The sequence below is a fragment of the Ovis aries genome, chromosome 19, assembly GCF_016772045.2.
Source record: "Ovis aries strain OAR_USU_Benz2616 breed Rambouillet chromosome 19, ARS-UI_Ramb_v3.0, whole genome shotgun sequence".
Lineage (NCBI taxonomy): Eukaryota > Metazoa > Chordata > Mammalia > Artiodactyla > Bovidae > Ovis > Ovis aries.
Genome location: NC_056072.1, coordinates 57,300,918 through 57,322,236, shown reverse-complemented (window position 1 = coordinate 57,322,236; position 21,319 = coordinate 57,300,918). Strand labels below are relative to the sequence as shown.

The 21,319-nt window shown below is 48.3% G+C and overlaps 1 protein-coding gene, 1 long non-coding RNA gene and 1 pseudogene across 16 annotated transcripts in view; 2 read left to right on the top strand and 1 right to left on the bottom strand.

Annotated features, from left to right (window-relative positions):
• Positions 1–6,182: 6,182 nt before the first annotated feature.
• On the top strand, positions 6,183–7,280 carry LOC105603591 (eukaryotic translation elongation factor 1 epsilon-1-like; annotated as a pseudogene).
• Positions 7,281–11,981: 4,701 nt separating this feature from the next.
• On the bottom strand, positions 11,982–15,399 carry LOC132658194 (uncharacterized). Its single transcript, XR_009597473.1, has 2 exons — positions 14,967–15,399; positions 11,982–14,851 (listed from the first exon to the last, which is right to left on the bottom strand). It is a non-coding gene; the product is annotated as an uncharacterized LOC132658194 (long non-coding RNA).
• Positions 15,400–15,450: 51 nt separating this feature from the next.
• NR2C2 (nuclear receptor subfamily 2 group C member 2) overlaps positions 15,451–21,319 on the top strand; it is a 115,920-nt gene continuing 110,051 nt past the window's right edge. For 5 of the 15 annotated variants that reach the window (XR_003585991.3, XR_006057116.1, XM_042236428.1 and 2 more), the window contains exon 1: positions 15,639–15,814. The gene's annotated coding sequence lies outside the window, so the exon portion shown is untranslated. Of the gene's footprint in view, positions 15,815–16,571; positions 16,959–20,043; positions 20,294–21,181; positions 21,295–21,319 lie in introns of those variants that run through there. The other 10 variants (XM_042236427.2, XM_042236424.2, XM_015102486.4 and 7 more) reach the window with 8 other exon arrangements.

The following is a 21,319-nucleotide window of genomic DNA, read 5'->3' as shown; positions in this document are numbered from 1 at the left end:
GCTCTAAGGCCCTGCCTGTACAGCTAAGACCTAGTGCAGCCAAATAAATAAATAATTTTAAAAATTTTTTAATTAAAAATTTTAATTTATATTTAATTAATATGTATATATTTTTTAAGTGCAGCAGGACTTCAGAGAGGAAGTGGGCACTTCCCCAGCCTGCCTGTACTGTGACCCATTGTCAGTTTCTGAGCTCCAGGGAGAATTATGTGTCCGGAAGTCCCTTGAAGATTTCTTCCCCCGAGTAACATCCTATTTCTGATACTCTGTAAAGGAGCTGTGACAGGGCTATTTATTGCCCCTGATAGAAACCCCGGTTGTAGATAGAACACACTGGATGGGTCTTGTAAAAGGAGGGAGCCACAGAGGTCTTCCACAGCTCCTGTGTGGCGACCCACCTGGTTACCTGGGCGCCGTGTTTTCTCCTGTGCTCCCCCTGGTTCTCGGTGGACTCATTTCATCCGATTTCTACTGGCCCACTTTGCTCATTGTCCCTTGCCCGCCCCTTTCTCTGTCCGACTTGTCTTACGTGTTCACGTCACTGTCTGTCCACTGGGTGAGCCCGGAGTAACTCAGGGGAAGCCGCCCACCTGGCTGATGGCGCTGCTTCTCCCTGGGCCAGGAGGCTGGCGGAGCAGCCACCCACGGCCCCACAATTTACTGCTTCTCCGCCTCCCCGCCTTGGGTGCTGGGAAGCCCCTCCTGCATGTCCCTAGCAGAGTGCATTTCTAGGGAGGACGCTGTGCTGTGGCTCAGGAACCAGCAGCTCGGAGCCCCCAGAGACTCTCCTGGCCCCCCAGAGTGTTCAGCGCACACCAGCTGTTTGTCAAAGCGGACCACAGGCCCCGGCCCTGGAAGGCAGGTAGCACTCCCTTTAACTGCGGTGGTTTCACAGCTTTCCTGAGACTGGGTGCGTCTCTCCAGCCTGGACGGGGCCTCATCAGCAGGAAGAAGTGTGATTGTGGTCACTGACACAGCACACACGTGCACACGGGAGTGTCTAGGGATGGTGCTTGAGGTCCTGGGTCCCCTTAATGAAGCTTCTGGGTGTCAGAAATCCGCTGAGTTGTTCTACTCAGGCTGACAGATGCCCCTGGACACAGCCTGGGCCGGGGAGGCATGGGGGCTGACACCAAGGTGGTGTTGGTGCGTGCACGTCAGGGCTAAAGTGTGCAGCTCGGAGCCCTTTCTCCGTCTAGTCCAACCTCTCGTTTGATTGATAATGGAGATGGCGTCGCTGAACAGCGAGGCTGTAAATCAGGATGAGGCCACCTGGGCTGGGAGTACTAGGAGCAGATGGAGCCCAGCTTTCTCTCTGCCTTGGAACAAAGTCAACAACATTCTGGAAGATTCTTCCATTCATGGCTTCAGCCTGGGGTATGCGGCCTCTGTGAGCAGGGAGGCTTCCGTGCTTCCACGTGTTAACTGTCAGTTGAGGGGACAATTGTGTCCACACTAAGATGTCTGTTTTTCAATAGCAAGGAAAAGGAAACTAACCTCACGCTGCGTTAGACAGCTAGGAGATCAGCTCAACCAGAGGCAGGAAAGCAGGGTGGCTTCAGGGCTGGACAGTGACTCCCAAGCTCCAGACTCTTTGGGTTTCTCTGACCTACTGTCCATTGTAAGCTTGATTTCAAGGCTGGTTCCCAAGAGACTGACCACTGACTGCCCCCAGTGGTGGGGGCTGTAGCTTTTTCTTAGAAGCACTGAGCAGGCCCTGCACATGGCTGCCGGACCACGTTTAGTGAGCTGGTCACTGTGAAGGGCACCAAGGTGACCCGCATAGACCAGTCAGCTGGGGGAAAGGAGTGGGGTGGGCCGGTTGCTGGGGACTCACCCCCAGGGGCCACTCTCTGGAACCACATCTTTTGAGAAGACTGTGGTTTGGATTAGTGTAGTGCAAGGGCTGTGCCTTCCTGTGAATTTGGGGTATGTTTGGTGGGAGAGTAACTTACATAAGCGTTATTGGGGCATCTGTTACGTATATTGCTATTACTTTGTCCAAGGTAAGGAGCAGCGGCTGCGCTTTGCTGGAGCAGCCGTGAAGAGATACTCCATGCCCAAGGTAAGAGAAACCCAACTAAGATGGTAGCTGTTGCAAGAGGGCATCAGAGGGCAGACACACTGAAATTATACTCACAGAAAACTAGTCAATCTAATCACACTAGGACCACAGCCTTGTCTAACTCAGTAAAACTAAGCCATGCCTGCGGGGCAACCCAGGCAACCCAAGATGGGTGGGTCATGGTGGAGAGGTCTGACAGAATGTGGTCCACTGGAGAAGGGAATGGCAAACCACTTGAGTATTCTTGTCTTGAGAACCCCATGAACAGTATGAGAAGGCAAAATGATAGGATACTGAAAGAGGAAATCCCCAGGTCAGTAGGCACCCAACACGCTACTGGAGATCAGTGGAGAAATAACTCCAGAAAGAATGAAGGGGTGGAGCCAAAGCAAAAACAGTACCCAGCTTTGGATGTGACTGGTGATAGAAGCAAGGTCCGATGCTATAAAGAGCAATATTGCATAGGAACCTGGAATGTCAGGTCCATGAATCAAGGCAAATTGGAAGTGGTCACACAGGAGATGGCAAGGGTGAACATCGACATTCTAGGAATCAGTGAACTAAAATGGACCGGAATGGGTGAATTTAACTCAGATGACTGTTATATCTACTACTGTGGGCAGGAATCTCTCAGAAGAAATGGAGTAGCCATCATGGTCAACAAAAGAGTCTGAAATGCAGTACTTGGATGCAATCTCAAAAACAACAGAATGATCCCTGTTCGTTTCCAAGGCAAACCATTCAATATCACAGTAATCCAAGTCTATGCCCCAACCAGTAACACTGAAGAAGCTGAAGTTGAATGGTTCTGTGAAGACCTACAAGACCTTTTAGAACTAACACCCAAAAAAGATGTCCTTTTCATTATAGGGGACTGGAATGCAAAAGTAGGAAGTCAAGAAACACCTGGAGTAACAAGCAAATTTGGCCTTGGAATGCGGAATGAAGCAGGGCAAAGACTAACAGAGTTTTGCCAAGAAAATGCACTGGTCATAGCAAACACCCTCTTCCAACAACACAAGAAAAGTCTCTACACATGGACATCACCAGATGGTCAACACCGAAATCAGATTGATTATATTCTTTGCAGCCAAAGATGGAGAAGCGCTATACAGTCAACAAAAATGACCAGGAGCTGACTGTGGCTCAGATCATGAACTCCTTATTACCAAATTCAGACTTAAATTGAAGAAAGTAGGGAAAACCGCTAGACCATTCAGGTATGACCTAAATCAAATCCCTTATGATTATACAGTGGAAGTGAGAAATAGATTTAAGGGTCTAGATCTGATGGATAGAGTGCCTGATGAATATGGACTGAGGTTCGTGACATTGTATAGGAGACAGGGATCAAGACCATCCCCATGGAAAAGAAATGCAAAAAAGCAAAATGGCTGTCTGGGGAGGCCTTACAAATAGCTGTGAAAAGAAGAGAGGCAAAAGCAAAGGAGAAAAGGAAAGATATAAGCATCTGAATGCAGAGTTCCAAAGAATAGCAAGAAGAGATAAGAAAGCCTTCTTCAGCGATCAGTGCAAAGAAATAGAGGAAAACAACAGAATGGGAAAGACTAGAGATCTCTTCAAGAAAATTAGAGATACCAAGGGAACATTTCATGCAAAGACGGACTTGATGAAGGACAGAAACGGTATGGACCTAACAGAACCAGAAGATATTAAGAAGAGGTGGCAAGAATACACAGAAGTGTACAAAAAGATCTTCACAACCCAGATAATCATGATGGTGTGATCACTCATCTAGAGCCAGACATCCTGGAATGTGAAGTCAAGTGGGCCTTAAAAGCATCACTACGAACAAAGCTAGTGGAGGTGATGGATTTCCAGCTGAGCTGTTTCAAATCCTGAAAGATGATGCTGTGAAAGTGCTGCACTCAATATGCCAGGAAATTTGGAAAACTCAGCAGTGGCCACAGGACTGGAAAAGGTCAGTTTTCATTCCAATCCCAAAGAAAGGCAATGCCAAAGAATGCTCAAACTATCGCACAATTGCACTCATCTCACATGCTAGTAAAGTAAATTCTCCAAGCCAGGCTTCAGCAATACGTGATCCGTGAACTTCCTGATGTGCAAGCTGGTTTTAGAAAAGGCAGAGGAACCAGAGATCAAATTGCCAACATTCACTGGATCATGGAAAAAGCAAGAGAGTTCCAGAAAAACATCTATTTCTGCTTTCTTGACTATGCCAAAGCCTTTGACTATGTGGATCACAATAAACTGTGGAAAATTCTGAAAGAGATGGGAATACCAGATCACCTGACCTGCCTCTTGAGAAACCTATATGCAGGTCAAGAAGCAACAGTTAGAACTGGACGTGGAACAACAGACTGGTTCCATGTAGGAAAAGGAGTACATCAAGGCTGTATATTGTCACCCTGCTTATTTAACTTCTATGCAGAGTACATCATGAGAAACGCTGGACTGGAAGAAACACAAGCTGGGATCAAGATTGCCAGGAGAAATATCAATAACCTCAGATATGCAGATGATACCACCCTTATGGCAGAAAGTGAAGAAGAACTAAAGAGCCTCTTGATGAAAGTGAAAGAGGAGAGTGAAAAAGTTGGCTTAAAGCCCAACATTCAGAAAACAAAGATCATGGCATCTGGTCCCATCAGTTCATGGGAAATAGATGGGGAAACAGTGGAAACAGTGTCAGACTTTATTTGGGGGGGGCGCTCCAAAATCACTGCAGATGGTGATTGCAGCCATGAAATTAAAAGACGCTTACTCCTTGGAAGAAAAGTTAAGACCAACCTAGATAGCATATTCAAAAGCAGAGACATTACTTTGCCAGCAAAGGTCCATCTAGTCAAGGCTATGGTTTTTCCAGTGGTCATGTATGGATGTGAAAGTTGGACTGTGAAGAAGGCTGAGCGCCAAAGAATTGATGCTTTTGAACTGTGGTGTTGGAGAAGACTCTTGAGAGTCCCTTGGACTGCAAGCAGATCCAACCAGTCCATTCTGAAGGAGATCAGCCCTGGGATTTCTTTGGAAGGAATGATGCTGAAGCTGAAACTCCAGTACTTTGGCCACCTCATGCAAAGAGCTGACTCATTGGAAAAGACTCTGATGCTGGGAGGGATTGGGGGCAGGAGGAGAAGGGGACGACCGAGCATGAGATGGCTGGATGGCATCACCGACTCAATGGACATGAGTTTGAGTAAACTTCAGGAGTTGGTGATGGACAGGGAGGCCTGGCGTGCTGTGATTCATGGGGTCGCAAAGAGTTGGACACGACTGAGCGACTGAACTGAACTGAACTAAACTTTCATAAGCGTTATTGGGGCATCTGTTACATATATTGCTATTACTTTAAGTGACTTTGGGGAAGCTGGTTTGATTTTACTTGTATTTTAAGCCCCTAATCAAACAATTACTAAATCAGCAGCCAACAGCACTGACCTCTCCCAAGCTCCTAGGAGACGTTTGTGTGATTATTAACAGCAAATAATAAATAGCAAGCATCTCAGCATGAAGGAGTCTTAAGCACCTTAACCCCGATCCTCCATTTAATTGTCCCAAGGACCTGTTGGGGTGAGTTCTTATCTCTGTTTTGCAGATGAGGAAGCTGGGGAATAGAAACCTCGTGTCACTAGCCCGGGGTTTCACACTCACAATCGGGAAACCTATGCTTATAACTGCTGATACTCTTGAGTTATTAATATTTTCTCAGACTTGCAAGGTGAAGTCCCTCCTAAAATCAACAGAAAACTCTGACGGCCGTGGACCAATCAGTAGGACCTTTTCCCCAAAGTCATAACACACACGATGCATTTCATTATCCAACCATGTACGTAATCCAGTGTTATTTCAGTATTTCACTGCAGTTCTGTTTTTCTGCAATCATATGCACAAGGTTTGCTTCAACTTAAGATGGGGTATTTAAAATCCAGCTTAATATTTAAAATCCAAAGTACACATGCTTTAAAAGGTTTTAACATTTCATGCTTCTAGTCATTCAGTTGACACGTTAGGAGGCACACGCACATATGAAGCATTTTTAAGGCAAGTGACCTCGGGGATTCATCACGTTTCTCACATAATGGAATAGATTCGAATTTCTAAGATGTATTTATAAATAATAATCTAGCCGCCCCTTGCCGGGAGCTCTGCCGGAACATGGCGGCGGCCGCGGAGCTGACGCTGCTGGAGAAGTCTCAGGGGCTGAGTAAAGGGAACAAGCACAGCGCTCAGGGCGAGCGCCAGATTCCAGTTCTTCAGACAAACAATGGTCCAAGTCTAACGGGACTGACTACCGTAGCAGCTCACCTAGTCAAGCAGGCCAGCAAGGAATGTTTGCTGGGGAGCCCGGCAGAGGGGAAAGCCGTGGTTCAGCGGTGGTTAGAATACAGGGTAACGGGTGGATGGACACTCCAGTAGAGACGACATCCACACTGTCCTGAAGGATCTTAATTCACACCTTGAAGATAAAGTCTACCTTACAGGATATAACTTCACATTAGCAGATATCCCGTTGTGTTATGGGCTTCATCGCTCTATTGTTGACCTGACAGTTCAAGAGAAGGAGAAATACCTTAACGTGTCGCGCTGGTTTCGTCACATTCAGCACTGTCCAGGCATTAGGCAGCATCTGTCTAGTGTTGTCTTCATCAAGAACAGGCTATATACTAACTCCCAGTAGAAGCCCCCCGCGCCCCGCCCAGAAGAGGGAGTAACCCATGGCCAGTGGGAAGTGTGTTTCAGACCAGAGGACGACGTGAACTGATACGCACCCATTCTCTGTTTGTTGAAGTTGGTAGAATTTAAGTACAGACTCATGTCCCAGCGTGTTGTCTGTTTTTTTTAGTTGACATTTTGCAGTTTTTTTAAATGTAAAACTTCAGCTGCTGTCAAAACTTGAGTTGAAATCAAGTTATCAATTCTCTTGGTTTTTAGAGATATAGATGAAATTTCTGTTAATGAAAGTTGCAAATCAGTGGTTTAATCTGAAAAAAAAAAAAAGTCCTTCCAGGGATTGATGTATTTGACTGGTTATTGACCTCTTTCATCTTGTAAAACTCATTTTCCCCTTCTGCGTGTTTCTAGTAGTTTGTTGATTAACAGCTAGAGTAAATTGTCGCCAAGGAGACAAAAGGGGGAGACAGATGGATTTGTCTTTCGATATTTATGTGAGCCAGTAAAGGTGGTTGAGAAAAAAAAAATAAAATAAAAAAATAAATAATAATCTAGAAATTGATCAATGACTTGCTATTCTCAAACCCTTTGTGAACTTTTATCCTGTGGTCAAGTCATGCCTGAAGGTAGCAGTTACTATGTGTCCTGTAAGAACGGACAGGTCTTATTTTGGGGTGGAAGCCATCATTCCCTTGCCTCTCCAGTTCCTAGGGAGAGAGAACACCTCTGTGTCCTGGGGCGGGGGGGGGTCATGTCCCCAAGGGACGGGGCTATTTCCAGAAGTGAAACCAAGCAGGGCACAGCCGGGGGCCTGTCGGTCATGTGAAGCCAGACCAGTGTTGTCGGGCTGACCACCCATGTTCCACATGCTACAAACAGAGCCTGGACCGCTTTACCAAGGCTGCCCCCCTGGGGCACGGCAGGTAACACTGGCAGGGGAGCCAGGCCAGGGGACAGCTCTGTAGGTTCTGGGGCCTGAGATGGCCAGCATGAAGTCGAGTTCATCCCCACCTTGCCTGCGTGGCCTTCGGCTCCTCCGTGGCTCAGCCCTCTCTTCTGGGGTTCCCTTGTCTAGGTACAAGTGCCCTCGGGACAGTGTGGATGTGCAGGCTGGGGATCTGGGCTTGGGAGGGTCTGGGAAGGTTTTCAGAGTCAAAGCTTGGTCTGTGGGCAGTGACCCCAGCTTGTGGCCAGGCTTGGAGTCAGCAGTGGAGAGTCAGATTCTGAGCCGAAGAGGAGACCCAAGGGCATCTGGAATGATGTGTTAGGAATGAGGGCTGTCATTGGTACCATGATAAGACTTCAAGGCACCTTTTAGAGTTCGACACTGTGCCAGACGATCTCAGGAAGAATACACGGCCGAGGCGGTGGACATTGGAGGGGAAACCAGCCCGCCTCGGTCAGACCAGGGACTGCAGAGCCGCTGCCTGGCACGGCAACATCCCCTTCCACAGAACTCTCAGGAGAAGCTTAACGTCCCGTGGCCTCCCTCACAATGTCCTGGTGATCATGGAGTGATTTTGCAGACACGCTGTGTACGTGGCCGGGGTCTCTTCTGTGGACAGGTGATTGACGATGTCTTACAGTAAAGGGCGTTCTGTGTTGGCAGAGCAGAGTGACGGGTCTCTTCTCTGTGCTGATCACCTTTCAAGGGTGATGCTGTAACAGTGTGGGGAGCGAAAGAGAAGCTTGGACAAGAGAAAATCTGTATTCAGAAAGCACAAAGCAAAAAAGAAAGGGGGGAAAAAAAAAGCACCATAAATGAAGTTTCTTTATCCTTGTTTTTCAAACTCTGGAAGTAAGTTACAAATCAGTGTCATGGATGACAACCAGGACCCCGTCCTGCCTCATACAACAGAGAGCAAAGTAGAAGGCACCAGAATATTCCATCATCGCCAGGGACCAGGTTCATGACATTTTTGTCCTAATCATATGTATATAATATACTACATATATATGCAGCTTCTCTGGTGGCGCTAGTGCTAAAGAACCCGCCTGTCAATACAAAGGATGGAAGAGACGGGTTCAGTCCTTGGGTTGGAAGATCCCCTGGAGGAGGGCGTGGCAACCCGCTGCAGTATTCTTGCCTGGAGAATCCCATGGACAGAGGAGCCTGGCGGGTTCACAGTCCACAGGGCTGCAAAGAGTCAGACACGACTGAAGTGGCTAGGCACACATGCACGCCTACTATATATATGTGCTGCTTGTTGATGTAAAATAAATTTATACTTAATAGATTATGGTCAAAAAACTTTTTGAACCACTGGCTTAAGAGTATCAGGTAAGGGGGGAAAAATAAAAAGCACAAAGTTTCGATTAGACAAATTAGACAAACCAAAACAGAAGAATTACAGTCATGTATTCAAAAGTCACGGCACTTGGTTTTACTTTCTAAAAGCTTCAAAATACTACAAAGAGGAAAATGTATGAAATTCATGGCAAATCTACAAAAATTCTTTGTTTTTCTGGAAACTGTCTTTGCTGATTGAAACTCTGATCCACTCATAAATATTGACTTTCCTAGTACAAAGAGATGCTGATTTACCTGTCATTTCCGAAATGTCTTTGAACAAATAAAATTTCATGTTGAAACCTGGAGCCTCAAGAAGCAGCTAGATAACGAGGAAACATGCATTTCTTGGCTCCTTCCCAAAACCTACTGAAAGGACAGTAAATTAATAAAAAGATATAACCTGAAGGACAGAGAAAATCCAAGAGGCATAGGGTGTGGAAACTGTCATTTTTGCAAGATACAACATGCAGGGACAGTGACGGCTACCTTGGCACAGAACTTGAACACTAAAGTGCCCCCAGGGGGAGATGCCAGCCAGACACACTGGCCCCTGCTTCCCAAACAGGCTCAGAAGCCGGAGGCACAGGGTCTGGGAAGGTCACGATGGGGGTAAAGACAGGAGCGCCAGTTGAGTGTCTTATAAGGAACCCTGAGACCCTCATCCCCTGACCCCACGCTATACAGACTGCTCTGTAGTGACTGCTCTCCTCCTGCCCTGGCAGGAGACAGGAAGTTTATTCAAATTACAAGAACTAGAAGAGGAACAGGCCCCCATCCGCAACACACACACACACACACACACACGCACACACGCACACACGCACACACGCACTTTGGATTCAACTTCTAAACGGGGGGCTTGTTTTCTGCCTGCCAAGTTCCCTGCCTTGAGATGCAAACTGTATGCTCAATAGAATCACAATTCTGAGTTCCACACTGTTTTTGTCGAAATACCACCACTGCCATCTGAAGGTGGCAGAAAGGACCCCTGGGAAGGGCTTTCAATCGCCCTGGCTCAGGAGTTTGGATTTTACCTGCTTACTCGAAGGTCCCAAACTAGTTCTGAGGCCCAGAACCATAAGAGATGCTGCTTGGCCTGCAGAGTTTAGAAACCGGTTGCAAACTGCCAGTACTTGAGAGGTAAGAGATTTCACATTTACACGTCTGGATTCCTGGCTTCTCTTGAGAAATCTGAGATACGGTGTCTCTGGGCCGCATTCCAGGTGCCGGTGAGGGGGCTCTATCTCTTTAAGTGGGTAGTGAGCTCGCCAGGGGTCACTAACACCATTTAACATATGAATGGTGCCTCCCCGAGAATGCCTGCTAGACTCCTACCCCAACTCAAGGTCCTCACCTTAGGCATCTGAGTTTTCCCTTCAGCCCTAAGCAACGCAGAACCATTAAAAGAACTTCTTAAACAGAAGAGGGCTAGGAGTGGCTGTTTCAGCAGCAGCACAAAGGGAGCAAGGAAGGGTGGATGAGTGAATGGATAAGGGGGAAGCTACTTGGATTAGTTAGGAAGGCTAGGAAACCACAGCAGTTAAGACAGAGACAAGACCTAAACTTGGGGCCAGAGGAGGAGGGGCCAAATGTGAGGGTAAAACCAAGGGGATTTGTGCTGTTTAGACCCTCAGTCTTGACTGTTGCACCCAGAGCTCCCTGGAAGCCGGAGGCCTCTAGCAGCGGCCCCTCTCTCCCCACGGCTGAGGGTGGAATCCAAAGCAAAGCACTTAAGAGAGAGGCTTTTCCAAGGAATCTCTGCTTTGAGGTGCATTTCCTGGCCTACATTGAACAGGTTGTGGGGTGGAACTCATCTCTTAGCAAACTCAAGGAATGCTGTTTTAGACGGCTGACAGCCCCAAGTGGCTTAGCTCTTGAAGTGGTGCTGGGTTAGTAAAGAACTCCAAGCCTCACGACTCAAAGAGGCCCAATTAGATGACGTTTATAAACACAACATACTCCCGAGCATAGTCTAAAACAGGGGACCAAGGGCAGGCAGATTTTTTAAAAGTAGGTTTATTTATTTGCCATGCCTCGTGGGATGCAGGATCTTAGTTCCCCGTCCAGGGGTCAAACCTGTGCCCTCTGCCGTGGAAGCGTGGTCTTAACCACTGGACCACCAGGGAAGTCCCAGCAGGTGCCCTCTTCTGAGAAGGTAGTCTGATTTTCCCTTATGTTTTCAAGATAATGTGAACCAAGCACATGGGATCCAGGGGGCAGAAACCAAAGAGTTAGCACTTCCCCGACCAGGGATTGAATATCCCTGGTCATGCTGCTCAGCGTGGCCAAAAAACCAAATAGAAACAACAAAAACCCCTTAGAGTCATGACTCAGTAAAAGCCATTCCAGAGCGGCCTGGGACCCACTCTTGCAGAGTTCCTATGTTCCAGAACCATCCATCCACCGCAGCACTGGGCTTCCTCTCCCTGGGAAGAACAAGGGCCACTGATACAGAAGCTGGGACTTCCCCAAGTAAGCTTCTGCGGTGACAAAGCTCGACTGTGACAGAATCACAGAGGTGGGTAGAAGAGAAAGGTTTCCTTCTTTTCGAAGTCCTCCAGGACAGAAGAGACGAAGCAGAAGGCATTCCCTAGCGGCCCCAACCATTCTCAGTGGCTAGGCTTTCACTGCCCAGCGCGTGGGCTCAATCCTGGTTTGGAAACTAAGATCCCTCAAGCTGGGCAGCATGACCAAAATATATATATAACTTAGCAGAAATCACTACCGATAAATGTCCCAGCATATGCCAGCCAGGTGACTTTGCAGATGTTATTCTCCCTCTGTTAAAAGGTTTTCTGCCTCTTCAGTTGTGAAAAAAATAAGAAAAAATACCATCTACTTCAAAGGGTTATTGTGAAGATTAAACAGGATAATGTGTAAGAATAAGGAATGTGCAATCTGGTATTCAGTGATTACATCTATTCATATTCCAAGTTTTTTTTTTTTTTAAAAAGGCTAGTAACAATTATGTGAGGTTTAAAAGTTTATTTTACAAACATGTCATAATTATATAAATGACAGAAGTGTCACAAATACTATATACAATAACAAGCTATTACAGAAAAATGATACAAAGATGTACATAAGTACTTATGAAGGTAATCATTAAGTCTTCCTAGTCTATGAAAATAAAAAGGAAAAACCATTATTTACGCTATCACAAAAGCCATACCTTTTAGGTAAAAAGAAACTCTACTTGATAATAGTAATTTGAAAAACTTAGCATGTCTACAACTATTATTTAAAACTTGATTTTCATTAACACATCATTTAAACACAGATAAGCTTGGATGGCAAAAAACATGTACTCAGGTACAAAATGAAAACTGCGTGATCTACTTCCTGCTCTGTTAATGACCGCAGAACAGACCTGTTTAAGTGCTGTGGGGAAAAAGACCTGTCCCGAGGACCACAGAGGCCGAGGAGGGAATGGCTGCATCTCATTCACAAGCTCTGTGTAGGGAGCTAGAAGGCCCGGGCTCACAGGCCAGCTCCAGGAAGTCCAGCTAAACCATGTTTTCACTTGAGTTCATCTGTAAAAGCGAGCTGATGATACCAACACTGTTCATCATACACTGTTGCTGGGAAAAGCATTCACTAGGTGCCCACTTCATACCCACTGTGTACTAGGTACTGTGCTGAGGGCTGAGATAAGGACATGGCACATTTCAGTACAGGCTCAGTGTGGGTCGGTGCTGAGGCAATGCAGATACAAGTGCTGGGTACTGCCAGATAGATCATTCCCAGGGCTTCTGTGAGTAAATAGTCTTCAGGCAGTCAAGAAGTTAAAAGAAATTCTTGAACGAGAAGTTTTCCTTTTGCCACACGTTTTTGGAGTTCGCTCAGTGATTTGAGCCCGTGGCGTGCATCAGAATGACCTGGGATGCCCAGTAGACATGCTCATGCCAGGCCCCACCCAGAGCTTTCAGACCCAGCATGCGCCTGGAAGTTCTGAAGTGCACTCCCCAACCAAGAATACTTTAAAGGTTGATAAAACAACTTTCAAAGTAACTGTGAATGCAAATGTGGATACTTCCTATTAATAGTAAAAAAAAAAAAAAAAACAAAAAAAAAAACCAAACTACAGCTAGTGTAACACAACGTGTGTATTTTTGTTATCATAAAATCCATCAAGCGTTACAAAGTCACTTAACAGTTACCACGAAAAACTTCTGCCCAACTCACAGTGGAGGGAAAAATGGCAGTGCCCACCTCAGTTTGCAGAGGCCTATCACCTGCTGATACTGGGACAGCAGTCTGCCAGTGCGTGTCCACCTGCTTCTGTTTCCTGAGGCAGAAAAGTGCTCAGGATTATGAAGGCTTGCTATTACATTTTTTAAAAAGTCTTTATTGAATTTGTTACAATATTGCTTCTGTTTTTTTGCCCACAAGGCATGTGGGATCTTAGCTCCTGGACCAGGCCTCCTCTTCCTTGCATTGGAAAGCCAAGTCTTAACCACTGGACCGCCAGGAAGGTCCTGCTATTACTGTTAATATCAACATTAACCAAAGTTTTAACCGGCAATTTACTGACCACTACTACAAACAGAGCAAACCGATGTGGCATGGCTTACAACAGAAAAGTTCAAAAGGACTGTATCGGAGATTTGGCTTTACTTTCTGCACCTGTAGCACCAGAGAGGTCACTTTTCTGGGCATCAGTTCTTTCACCTCAGGTAAAATGAAATAACAGTGGCTTGTTCACAGAACTGCGAGTATTAAATGGAGAAAATCATAAGCCATCAGAGAAACATTATTGTTTAGTATTCATTTCAAAATCTAGTACAGTTCTGTTTGCCCCCCCCCCAAAAAAAACCCCACAAAAAACCTCAATGTATTTATTTTAAAGCTATAGCTAGAAGTGGTATACAACATTGAAAACCTAATTTGGGGGGAGGAAAGTACACAGTTACAAGTTTTGTGGTTTTTTTGAGTTTTTTTTAATTTTAAAATCTTTAATTCTTACATGTGTTCCCAAATATGAACCCCCCTCCCACCTCCCTCCCCATAACATCTCTGTGGGTCATCCTCACAATTACAAAGCAGTACATGTTTACAAGGATTTATCATCAAGATACTGTGTTCCCTTAGGCATATCATTTGACATTTCTGGTTCTCATCTTCCTCTTCCTTGAGAGGTGAAAACAAGGAAAATGGGTCTGTTAAAGCATTTCCTATCAAATAAAAATATTACAAGATTATGGACGAAATACTCAAAGCTGAGGTCACACTGATAAAAGCTAAATGGCTACTGGTTAAAAAAAAGGTTAAATCATCCATCTTCGAGTAAGAATTTATTAATAATAAACAAGAAAAGTTCAGAAAAAATCAATTAGCAGCGGATCTTAGGCCTATCAAAAGGCACGGTCATCAAGCGGTCTGCCCTATGCAGCTCAGGGCATCCCAAATAAAACGGCAGTCTGCACCATGCAAAGCAAGTAAAACCATCACTATGAGAGAAATATCTAGGGAATACCTACAACCCAAGATTCATAGGATCAAGAGGAGCAACTGTATTTGTATACGTAAGCCAACTCTACAAGAAGTTTCTTTGTATACACTTTAGCATTGTTGCACTTCATTGGTAGGACTGATTGATGCTGAAGCTGAAGCTCCAATCCTTTGGCCACCTGATGAGAACTGACTCACTGGGAAAGACCCCGATGCTGGGAAAGACTGAAGGCAGGACAAGGGACGGCAGAGGATGAGACGGTTGGATGGCATCACCGACTCGATGGACATGAGTTTGAGCAAGCTCCGGGAGTTGGTGATGGACACGGAGGCCTGGCGTGCTGCAGTCCATGGGGTCCCCAAGAGTCGGACACGAGTGAGCGACTGAACTGAACGGAAGCACTGTTGTTCAGTTTCAAATCGCGAGGAGACTCTGGACGTAAGACTTGGGGCATATATTCCAGAAAAGACAGTGACAGGCTTGGGAGGGCTTCAACACGTTACCTGATACTCCCAGAAGCTGGTGCATCCTCGGATCATCCGGACCGAGGGCACGAACCGGTCAACGCCCACCCAACAAACCACCCACTTCCGCCCTCCGGGCGCTCCGCCGCCATCACTTCTTCAGTCCACAAGCACAGAGGCTTCGGCTGGGCTCGGCGGAGGCCCGGGTGGGGGACGTTACGGCGAGAACACGGTCCCCATCCGGCCTCGAGGAGCTCGCGGGCGGGCCACTCCGAATAACGGGGAGGCCGGCGTTCCCGGCCTTTGACAACGCCCAGCCAACCCCACGCCCCGACGACCTCGGCGTTTAAGCTCCGCGGTGGCCGTATGGCGGCGCGGCCGAGCCCGGACAGAGACCCCGGCGGACACCGGAGCCGCCGCCCGGGCCGCGGCCGCGGAGGGGCCTGCCGGAGCGGCGCGGCCGGCGCGTTCCGGCGCGCGCGCGCGCCTCAGCCAATCGCGTGCTCGCCCGCCCCCCGCGGCCGCGACGAGGCTGGCGCCGGGAAGAGGAAGAAGAACATTCGCCCTCCTCCTCCCAGCGCGCGGGCGGCGGCGGCGGCGGCGGCACCGGGGTCACGAACTCTGACCTTTCACTGACAAAAACAATAACAAACCCCTCCTTCCCCGCGACCCCGGCGGCGCCTCCGGGCCCGCCCCCGCCGTCCAGCTCCCACCTCGGCGTCCCGTCTCTCGCCAGCTGCCCCGCGAGCCTAAGCGGCCCGGGGGCTCCCGCCAAACGCCGACGCCGGGAAGCCGGCCTCCCCCCCGCGCCCTGCCCTCCGCGCCGGGGGCCGACCCGCCGCAGACACGGGACCTGCTTCGAGGCCGCTTTGGCGCCAAATCCTGAGGTAAAAATTGAAGGGGAGAAAAAAAAAAAAGGGCCGGGGCGGGCTCGGGCCGGCGGCGGAGGGGGCGGGCCTGGCGCGCGGACATGGAGGCGCCGCGGCGGCGGCGGCTGAACCCGACCCTTTTACCTTTGCCACGGGGCGGTGGCGCCGGCCGCTTTGCATAGTGGGCCGGGCCGCTCCCCTCCCCTCCCCGCCCGCGGCCGGCGAGGCGAGCGGGCTCCCCCTGACCGGCCCGGCCGGCGCGAGGGTGGGGGCGGAGGGGGGACGCCGCGGCCCCGCCTCACAGTTGGCCCTCCGCCAGCGTCGCCATTTTGTCCTCGGCGGCGACGGCTCCGGCTGGGCCGGGCTCCCCTCCTCCTCCTTCATCGCCTGCTCCTCCCAGAGCCCTCCTTCCCTCACTCCCCGGCTCCTCTCCCCTCCGCTTCCCGCCCGCCGTTGGCCACCGCCGTGGCCCAACCGCCGTTTCGGTTTTTTTTTTTTCCCCTGAAGGGGAGGGTTGGAGGAAAGGGAGGAAGGCGGGTGTGCGGGTGCGACCTTATGAGTGACAGCTGAGGGGGTCAATTGGCGCCCAGATAGGAGGGCCGGGGCCTCGCGGCCCCGCCCCCTGGGCCTCTGCTGATTGGGCTTTGCTGGCAGGGGGTGGTCCCCGCGCGGCGCGGGCGCCCTTGGCGGGGCGGGAGCAGAGACCCGGGCGCGGCGTGGGGGCTTGGGGGCGGGGCCTGGGGGCGGGGCGCGGCCGGGGGCGCGTGGGACGCGCGGGGACGCGGCGAGGGCTGGGGCGCGCCCTCCGCCTGGTGCGCGTCCGGAGTGAGTGCTGCTGAACAATAGTAATAAAGGTGATGAAGCATCCTGAACCCAGGGCCGTCGGCTCGTGGGATAGGGCGTTGTGGAATCGATACCTCTTAGGGCTCCTGCCAGTGTTGTCGGCGCGGCTGCGGGCGAATCCCCTTCCTGAGGCTCAATTTCATCGACCCTAAAATGGGAGGATGGGCGTTCTTAGCAGGCCGGACCTCCCTTCTCAGCTCGTGTGAGGTGCTCAACTCAGAAAATGGAGTCCAGGCTACTTTGCAAACCTCGAGTCCTGCAGAAGTGTTGTTATGGTTGAAAATGGAGTGTGGAGTCACCTGGAGTGGAAAGCTTACGGGTATGGAGGGCTTCAGAGAACAGAGGGGAATCCGGAGTATTGTCTTTTCATTCGTTGGTTAAATATGTATTCGCTCAGCCCAGGGTCCTGGAATACATTCAGAGAACCAGGTAGACCAGGCCCCTGCTCTCCTAGAATTGGAGGTGTGGGGTGATGTGTTGCAGGCCTGAGAAAACTGCCATTGAGTGGTCGGGGAAGGCCTTTGTGAGAAGGTGATTCAGTAGAAGAAACCACGGAAGGAATAGCGTGAGAGAAAAGGGCCAGTGCAGAGCCCCAGGAGGGAGGGCATTTGGTGTGCAGTGAGGCTCTCCGTTAGTTCATTGCTCCATCCGTTTCCCCGCTTCTACCTCGGAGCTGAAGTCTTGTGAAATATGATAAAGGTAACGGAGAAGAATAATCAGGGAGAGTCAAGGAAAATAAAGCCATGAAATGCATAGCTGTTGAATACATGACTTGGTGGGAAGGCATCAGAAAATCAGTTTGCTGCTGCTGCTGCCAAGTCGCTTCAGTCGTCTCCGACTGTGCGACCCCATAGACGGCAGCCCACCAGGCTCCCCCATCCCTGGGATTCTCTAGGCAAGAACACTGGAGTGGGGTGCCATTGCTTTCTCCGGAAAATCACTTTACTTCCACATTAAAATCCTTTGTCATCCCTTCAATTCCTCAGATTCTTGCTGAGCCCCACTATTACCCAGGTGCTAGATGATTCATTGGTGGGTGTCAAGTATGTGATTGTAATTCCAAACACTTGCGTTCTGTTCTCTCCCTCTTTCCTCAATATATCTCTGTACATACATACCTACACACATAAGTTGTAGGCAGAAGCTAGTCTTGTGGTTAACAGTGTCAGTACTTACTAGCCCTGTGACTTTGGGTAAGTTCTTCAACTTTTTTGAGCCTCAGTGTCGTCATCTGGACAGTGAATAGAACTTTCCTTCTAGAATTCAAGATTAAATGAGTTGAATGTAAATAAGGAGCTTAGAAAAGTGTGTAGTAAATGCTCACAGTTTGAGTTATTGTCGTGAAGAACTAGCTGTCTGGAAAAGACATTGAACTGGTTAAGTGAGGCAAACAGTGACATTTTTAGACAATGTGGTGTAGGGCAAAACTGGATTAGAACTCTGGGGAACTAATTTTGGCTCTTATGCTTTCAGCTGGTCACTTGGTGTCCAGGCCAGAAGTGTATTTAGAAAGAGAAGTGTGGGACTCATACTATTAACGAAATTGTGCAGTGCTTTACAATTTATGAAATTCTCTTGCAGGCATTATAGTCCTCAAGCCCTCCCAGGACATAATGCTAGAAGTCCTTTTCCTCCTCCCTATTTTCAAACGTTTCTAAGACTTTTCATCATTTTCTAATCCCTGTATTCCGAGCTCCTTGTGCAGGAGACACACCGGCCTGCTTTCAGCTTCCTTGAAGGTGTGGCTTACCTTTACCCCAGGCTCTTTCAGATGCTGTTCCCTCTTCCTTAAAACCCTCGTTTGCTGTTGCTCCCCCTGCCTCCCCGCCAAGTCCTGCAGATGTCAGCCTAAGCCTCACTTCCTTAGGGAGTCCCTCTTTGATCCCCCATACCAGTCTAGATCAACTCCTTTTTCTTTATTTACACTGTGTTCTTTTCCTTCATAATATTTCTCTCACTGCATAATTACACTCCGTAATGTCATCATTTGATGGATACCTGTTCGTTTTACCTTATGAGAGCAGGAATAATTTTCCGCATCATTGTATTTCCAGCACTTAGCAGAGTGGCCCAGTGACTACTTGTTGAGTGATTGAATTGTTGATAATTTTGATCTCAGATAACTAAGCGGCTGCTCATTACTGGTGTCTTTTTATGTGGGCTTGTTCAGCAGTTAAGCAGCAGTGTCAGCAGTAAGATAAACACCTGTCACAGTACTTGGGTGAGTTAGGAAGTGGGTTCTAAGAGTGTGGCACTGTCTGCAGACACTGCGTGCATCAGTCGTGTGCAGCTTTTTGCCTGTGGGCGTAGCCCCCCAGGCTCCTCTGTCCGTGGGATTTCTCAGGCAGGAATACGGGAGTGGGTTGTGGTTTTCTATTCCAGGGGGTCTTCCCGATCCAGGGATTGAACCCACGTCTCTTGTCTCCTGAATTGGCAGGCAGATTCTTTACCCCTGTGCCACCTGGGAAGTCCATAATATGTGTAAGAAACCGGAGAGGAATCCTTTTTTACCTACCTAATGTGTTGATTTATGGCTTATTATTTTTTTGAGATAAGAAATAGATAATTGTAAGTAAACTACGTGAAAGTTAGTATGAATGGAACTCTAATAAACAGCATATATATTCATGCCATTTACTTTAACTGGAGGATTAAGGCACCAGTGTGATTTTTCTTGAAATAAAAAATGCTGGTCTTAGCCTATCACTGAGGATCAAAGGACGAAGAGGAAGACTTGGTGAGCTTGCAGAGAGTTGGGAATTCAGTCTTCTGTAGCCACTGATGTAAAATAGTTACCTTTTCAAAGATGAGCCATGCAATAGAGTTACTGAAAATGACTTTGTAGTTGCTTTACCGGCGTCACAGGCGGATTTGTCAGAGATATCAAGCTTCTGCTTAAGAGGCTGGTAAATGGAACATTTCTGTTGACTTATTTTACATAATACAGATTTTGCAAATGTTACAATATTTTTTAAACAGTCACCCTTTTATTTAATCACGTGTTTTTGGAATTTTTTTTCTGTCCTGTTGAAGAATTTTTTGGTATTATTTTTCAATCCAGCACTTTTGATTCCTTGAACTCCTTAGGGTAACTGAAGAACTCATAGTTGAGTGGAAAAGCTAAATATATCTATCTTTTTTGTATATATATGTATGTATTATATCATTGTTGTCATAAACATGCCTTTCAGAAAGAGGAAAAGCTTTGTGATAACCCCAGTTTATAAGGGCTTCTGGGAAGTTTTAGTGATTATCTCCAAGAAGTCAAGTTACTCCTGTCTCTGGAGCTGTAAGTGGGGAGATTCCCCGCTTGTGAGCTGGGGAGGCGGGGAGCCAACACTGAGACGGGTGGGGAACAGGGGCCTCCTGCTCCGGGGCGGCGCGCCTGTGGCCCCGCCCCCTGCAGCCTGGGCGCTGAGCCCCGGCCCGTGTGTCTCGCTCCCCGATTGTCTCCACCTTTCGAGGACTCTCACTTGGGATTTTTTCCCTTACGTCCTCTTTCTTTTGAGCCGTGTGCTCCTTTAGTCCCAGAGCATCCGTGGAGCAGAGGCTAGTCCCCCTTGAACAGTACTGCATGGGAAAAGCCCGGGAAGGATCCGAGCTAAGGCTCGTCAAGGCTAGCCTCCCACCGGCTGCGGAAGTCCTCCGTCAGAGGTTAGTTTCTTCTCGTCCCTTTGTTACCATTACCTTCCGGGAAAGTTAATGTAGACTTTTTTCCTCCAGGTGTGATTATCATCTTTAACCGCATCTGTCACGCATTGAAAAGATAGGCTCTTCCTTACCTGTTGGAGTTTTGCCTCAGCCTACTCGGCCTGGGGGCTGAGATTCTCTTTGTGACTGTCCCACCTTGCCATTCTCTTCCCATAGCCCTTGTCAGGGACAGCTGCTTCCTGCTTTCCATCCTTTCTTCAGGTATCCTGAGTGCTTGAGTTTAAGCAGCAGGGACTCTGTACCGAAAGGCAAGTCTCCCTGGGAACACGCAGCTAGTATAGCCACAGTGATGGTGGGGGAGTGGATAGAGGACTTGAAAGCCCAGATTAGGTCATTGGCGAAGGACACTCTTAGGGGACAGAAAGAGCAGCTTTCTACCCGAGCATCTGGGGTCTGGGAGCAGAGGGGTGGGAGGGGATTAGGATAGGAAAGGAAGAGACTGGTTCAGATACTCAGGTTTCTTTCTGATTACCCACGGGCTCCAAGGAGCCTGTAATCATGGCAGCCAGCCTGAAGCAAAGTGTGATTTTTAGGGACAATAAAAATTACCTGCTCCACTGTAATAAGAGGCCTTGAAGTCCATAATAGGAGGGCTTCCCTGGTGGCTGTCAGTGGTAAGGAACTCGTCTGCCAGGCCAGGCAGTGTGGGTTCAGTCCCTGAAGGAGGAATTGGCAACCCACTCCATTTATTCTTGCCTGGGGAATCCCATGGACAGAGAAGCCTGGCAGCCTACAGTCCACGGGGTTGCAAAAGAGTTGAACGTGACTGAGTACATGACAACCAAAGTCCATAAAAGGAGGTGAAACCTTTTATTCTAATATTATGGACAGGTAACACTGAAGACTCGAATTCCTTAAAGTGTTAATGAAGTCATTAGCGAGGAATTTCATGCCAGCGATAGAAGAGGCTATCATTCTCTCCTGCTTGGATTGTGGAAAACGGGGTGAGTGGTTTCCAAAGAGCGGGGA